This window comes from Pecten maximus, chromosome 8 (genome assembly GCF_902652985.1).
Source record: "Pecten maximus chromosome 8, xPecMax1.1, whole genome shotgun sequence".
NCBI lineage: Eukaryota > Metazoa > Mollusca > Bivalvia > Pectinida > Pectinidae > Pecten > Pecten maximus.
The window spans coordinates 20,212,937-20,219,158 of NC_047022.1; the positions used below are offsets into that span (position 1 = coordinate 20,212,937).

At 32.9% G+C, this 6,222-nt stretch overlaps 1 protein-coding gene across 2 annotated transcripts in view; it reads right to left on the reverse strand.

The window, feature by feature from the left end:
• LOC117332720 (septin-2-like) overlaps positions 1–3,957 on the reverse strand; it is a 59,078-nt gene extending 55,121 nt beyond the window's left edge. The window contains exon 1 of one of the 2 annotated variants that reach the window (XM_033891735.1): positions 3,740–3,957. The gene's annotated coding sequence lies outside the window, so the exon portion shown is untranslated. Of the gene's footprint in view, positions 1–2,566; positions 2,604–3,739 lie in introns of those variants that run through there. The other variant, XM_033891734.1, reaches the window with a different exon arrangement.
• Positions 3,958–6,222: the final 2,265 nt, after the last annotated feature.

Sequence of the window (6,222 nt, forward strand, 5' to 3'; positions counted from 1 at the left end):
CAACAGTCAACATGACATTAAGTGGAATCAACACTCACAATGACCTTGAGTGGAATCAACAGTCAACATGACATTGAGTGGAATCAACAGTCAACATGACATTGAATGGAATCAACAGTCAACATGACATTGAATGGAATCAACACTCACAATGACCTTGAGTGGAATCAACAGTCAACATGATATAAAGAAGAATCAACACTTGATCACCATGTTATTGAGTTGCATCAATAGTAATATCTACCAATGAATAAGAGGATTTAATTTGAACTCCACAGCCATTTTATATATATTATAAAGTTTGCTGGTGAGTAGTCTTAGTAAACTGGTGTTCTCCAAACAGATGTGTGTTTAGGCATACTGATTCAGATTCCAAGATATCTACTTATTGTTTGACCTTAATATTAGCCAGGATTCTGGCCTGACATATAGAATGTGATGGAAATTTGACACGAAATATTGGTATACATTAGTGGAGTAGGTCACTGTACAACTGGTGTCCAGTGTAGGGATAAATTACCGGAGTTGATGACTGTATGACAGGGTCCCAGTGTTAACATAGGACTTGGATAATTACCTAAATGGAATGTTAGATATATATATATATATACAATATATACTCGTGATTGTATCTCAGCTAGACTTACACAAGTCCCACATATCATAATGTTGAAAATGAAACCTTTATGAATAATTTAAGAACTTGTTATATTATAAACCATGTATCCACTGAAATGGCAGAGAAAACAACTAGAACTGTCGCCAGGATGGCTGACTAATACCCCCGCAATCTGCACGAGTCAATGGTGAATTGGAACTCTTAATTAGAGGCTAACTAAGATAACCCAGTAATATAGTGACCAGTTGCCATAGCAACCATAATTTTGAGGAAAAAAAAGTGAGACACACATCTGCATATGGTCCTCTATATTTGTGTGAAGTTTCATTGAAATTGGCCCTTCGGTTTAGGAGGAGTTGTCAGGACAAACTTAAAGTTATGGTTCTTATCGGAAAACCTGTTTAAAGTGACCAGTTGCCATAGCAACCATAATTTTGAGGAAAAAAAAGTGAGACACACATCTGCATATGGTCCTCTATATTTGTGTGAAGTTTCATTGAAATTGGCCCTTCGGTTTAGGAGGAGTTGTCAGGACAAACTTAAAGTTATGGTTCTTATCGGAAAACCTGTTTAAAGTGACCAGTTGCCATAGCAACCATAATTTTGAGAAAAAAAAAGTGGCATGCACATCTACACACAGTCCTCTATATTAGTGTGAAGTTTCATTGAAATTGGCCCTTCGGTTTAGGAGGAGTTGTCCGGACAAACTTAAAGTTATGGTTCTTATAGGAAAACCTGTTTATAGTGACCAGTTGCCATAGCAACCATAATTTTGAGAAAAAGAAAGTGGCATGCACATCTACATATGATCATTAATATATGTGTGAAGTTTCATTGGAATCGGCCCATCGGTTTAGGAGGAGTTGTCCGGACAAAATGTGTCTACAGACAGACGGATGGACGGACGGCGGGACAACCTGATTCCAGTATACCCCCCCTAACTTCGTTGCGGGGGTATAATAAATTGTGGAAGAAAGGGGGATGTTTTATGTTGGCAAATACAGAGGTAGTTAATATCTAAGATAGAAATATTGTAGAATAAGCTTTATATGGAAAAAAACATCCCATAAATATACATTGAAAGCTTATTCAAAACAATATGTTTCTCTAAATGATGAAATAAATGAAACCAAGGAATAGTTGTTTAATTGTAAATACAATGTATATCTAAAATAAGAAATGGTGACCTACATTTCCAGTGCCTTACCATGAACATGGCATAGAAACTTCCTAAGAAAGGTTTTTTTGAAAGATTTCTAAAAAGAGTAGTGTTGACCTACATTTGCAATACTTTCATTTAGGCTCAAGAAAGAACTTTATGAAGTTGTATCAAAATTTATCTACTGCAGTAGTTCACCCAACATATTAAAGACAATTTGATAGGATATAATTATGATGCCACATTTAATTTATACTACTGCGACAGGTGTATAAAAGATATGGAATCTATCTATTACAAATTTAACACCAAGTAAGAGTAATAATATGCAGGACTAGTATTTCACCAGGTTATATAAACGGTCCTAGAGTGATACCATGATTCTTACACACCACAATGTGTTTATATAACTATGTCATCACCATAATACACATTTAGCTGTAGCTTGGCATTATTTCTGAATGAAATAAAGTCAGAATAGACAGGGGTTTTATAACACAGGTTCAGTTAACAACTTAACACAAAGCTACTAGTAGATAAAATAATTCATATTCAATATTAACAGGTTATATAATAAGTTAAATATAACATTCATGTATATCATATACTAAATGTATGATGAATGAAATGTCTGTATATATATACACACATTTACATATACCTAGGCCTCTACACAAACTCTTTAAAAGATTACCATGTTATACAATGCTAATTAATCAAATCATATCAAATTATCAAATTACACTTCAAAATATGAAAGCAAAATGATCTAAAAATGAACGGTTTACCGGTAGAATCTGTCGGTAACTTCCCTGGGGTAGGCCTGTCTCCTGTATTGATCGCTTAGCTGTAGAGTATACCATTACGTTCATACATTATACAATATCTGTACAAGTTTGACTCTAGCACTGCCAGCTCTCCTCTCGTTCCCATCCTAATACAGACATTCTCCCTGATAAACATCTCCTTCCATAAGCATCATTACATTAAGCATGCCTCGATCACAGAGCTTTATGATAGTTTGGTACAAATGTATTACATACATAGTTTTTTTATATCTGAAAATTTTTTTTATAGAACAGAGAAATTTCCAATACCTTTTTTTCCCAAAAACACAACATTCACAAAGGAACTGGATTAATTATTGCACTTTTGCATCTTTATTTCTACCTTTGAACTTGATCATTTCCTTTTCGTGAGCCTCTTTTTCTGGACTATTTGGCTCTAAATGACTCTTAGCCAATGAGCCATATAACAATACAAAAAAAAAGAAGTGAATTTTGTCATCAATTTCCCCGTTTTCAATACAGGCAAACTTGTAAGGTCACTCAATCAATTGAGCAAACAAAGGTGACCTTTATAGACAGGTGGCCTCTTTATAGAGGTTCATCAAACAGTATTTTGTGTTACAATAAAAAACATTATGACCTTGATGGACAGAAATTTTTTATTTACTGATCGCCTTTTAAAGTAATTTTGGCTACATTTACTTTTTTTCAAACAAAGATCACTGCTTTCTCATTGTTTTCAACAGGATTAATTACCTAGATATGAACTCCATTATACCAATAATGTGATTATCCCCCCTAGCCTTGTCAGCCCCTAGCCAAACATCTGTAGATCTGTAGATAAGATGGTGGTCATTGTTATATTCATTATTACGGCCTGCCACTCAACACAATTGATGATTTTGCTTGAAAAATAACAATCTTTTAAAGTTACAGAACAGGTGAGGAAAAAGCATTGACCCCTGGGCCACATCCAGACTAAAATGTTAATGGTGTTGTGTTGACTCAATCAACAATCTGGGCTAAAATCAGCTCAAATACTCAACTCAGTGATCAAAATGTGAAATTCTGCTTTCTAATTAAAATACGATAAAGGGAAATTGAACAGATTTAATTTTTCAAAGTTGAAATTGTAGTACATTTGTGGGTATGTCAATAAATCTTCGCACTTACCGTCTTTGTGAAATAAATATGCTGAGTTTGTAATCCAGGTGAAATATTGAAGAACTCGAAGAACAAAACTGCACAGGTGATAAAATAAAGTATTTTATGAATTGTAGATAATTTCTTCACAAACAATCCAAGTTTCTCAGCATGTTTATTTTAAAATCCTTCTAAATAGATGTGTTGGGTGTTTCAATCACTGCATTAACTTCACTTCATAAACAGCACCAATGTTTTCGTCTGAAAATACAGAAAACACAAATTTGTGAATATAACATTAAAATATAAAATTCAAATTTATTCAATATCTTGAAGTTTAAATAACATGTGATTTATGTTGAGTGCTTTCTGGGGTCAGCGAAGATTGTGACTGGAAATGAAATACATTCTAGATTTACAAATTTAATATGCAAAAGCACACCTTTCTTTTTCCCAGTTAATTGCTCAACTTCATTTTCTATAAAGTACCAATCTTAACATATATTTGCTCATTTGAATAATTTTAAGAAAATCATTGTGCAACATATATAAATTTTGCAGTTCATATTGCCAATTTTTTCTTATTTTTTCTGTGACAACAGACAGGTGTTTTAATTGCTCATTTTAAAGAAATCATTGTGCAGTATTTATAAATTCTGCAGTGCACATTCCCAAATTTCTCTTATTTTTTTATGATAACAAACAGGTGCTTTAACTTTCCTATAATAATATATACATTAAGATGCTATACTGCCAACCCTGCACGCACAGCTCTTCACAAAAGTGCATAAATGTTACCCACTTTATAGATATAAATCAAATTCACTCTTACAAATGAAAAATAATGATAACACCATTCTAAATATAATCGGCAATAGAACCTATATAAGTCACATATTGAGTATAGAGATGGAACTTGAGTAATTATTTATTCATGAAGCTCAAACTTCTGGAGGTTGGTAATACCGTAATATACATAACTTTTGATATTACATGTGTATATGAAATTATACAATTAACGTCTTTATAATCTTCAAACATCAGTAAGTCTCCTTCCCAAGTGTGAAAGTTACGTATGAAAGTTTGGGGTCAGCTGGCTTATTTCAGAAATTGATGACTCTGCAATAATGACGGAGACTTAATTAATTCTGATTAATATTTTGAGATAAATTCAGTAATATCTGTAATAGCTATATATGGGATGTAGCATTTTTATCAGTGAAATTTCGGTACTTTTTTATTTTGAGTTTCTTTATTACAAACTTCCCACACCACCACATTCTGGGCTGGACTGTTATGTAAACAATTACGAAAAAGTCAGAGCATCACTCAATCAAGGGGCGTAACTCAGACCTCTGATGATTCAGGTTAAACACCCTGGAAAACTAACACATGTGCCTTGGCCTGGTTCACGGATTCTAAAGCTGCCGATTAATGACACGCCAGAAGCATGCATGCATTAAACATTTTTCTTCTGTATATCTTAAACATTTGAGTGTTTTTTACCAAAAGGTTATAGAAATGTCTGTCCCTTAGACAAGTAAACTTAAGCCTACAGTATTTAACTACAAATAATCCCCTGGTGTACCTTACCTATCTGTCAAAAATGACTTTGTCGACCTTCATAATATACTTTCCCACACAACCACAATATTAATTAATCATCAATTTTTCCTCCCTGTTCTTCTAAAGATTAAATACCATTTTTTTTTTTTTTTATTCTGCCTATAAATTTTCCCTTAAAAATAACATACCTGGTAATGATTTTTTTTCTGAGCCTCCCTCAAATGAAACATTGGAACTATTTTCTGTATATTCTCAATAACACTGCTCAAAAAATGGAAGGTCTCGTTCAATTATAACTTTACACATCAACTGTAATTTAACAGGAAATAATTTGAAGAGAAAGTTACATAAAGTGTCTGGGCACATAAATATAGCTACTGATACATCAAACTTGAGTCATCAAACGTTTAAGAAAATTACAGGGCGTCTTTTGAAAAAATAAGTTTTCCAAGTTATCTAATGACTGTGTTTTAACTGTTGCCAAAACGGTCTGAAATCTACACCACTAAGTAATTACCATTTATTGTCAATTACTGTGTTAACCAGCCTTCGCTTAAATAACTACAACACATCCAGAAACAAGAAACGGACACACTACCTCCAGTTTAATTACTAAAACCTGTGCCAAATTGTCTACACTAAATTCTATACATCTGACGTACAAAGTCCACACAATTGGAGATTTTTGTATAGAAATAGCATTTTATTCAGTTTTTCATTTGTTGTCTGGGATGTTTGTATAAAATAGATAATTGCATATCTAGGTTTTATTTTCATAGCCTTTAAATAAATTATTTTTCCAAACTTACATTCAATAAAGAAAGTATCAAGTATTTTTCTTATATATTTCAGTTTTTTCACAGAAATAGGAACCAACGTCTGTATGACAAGGCCCAAAGTGTGATAAATGTTGGTTTCAGATTCTGTGAACTTATTTCAAACTAAAG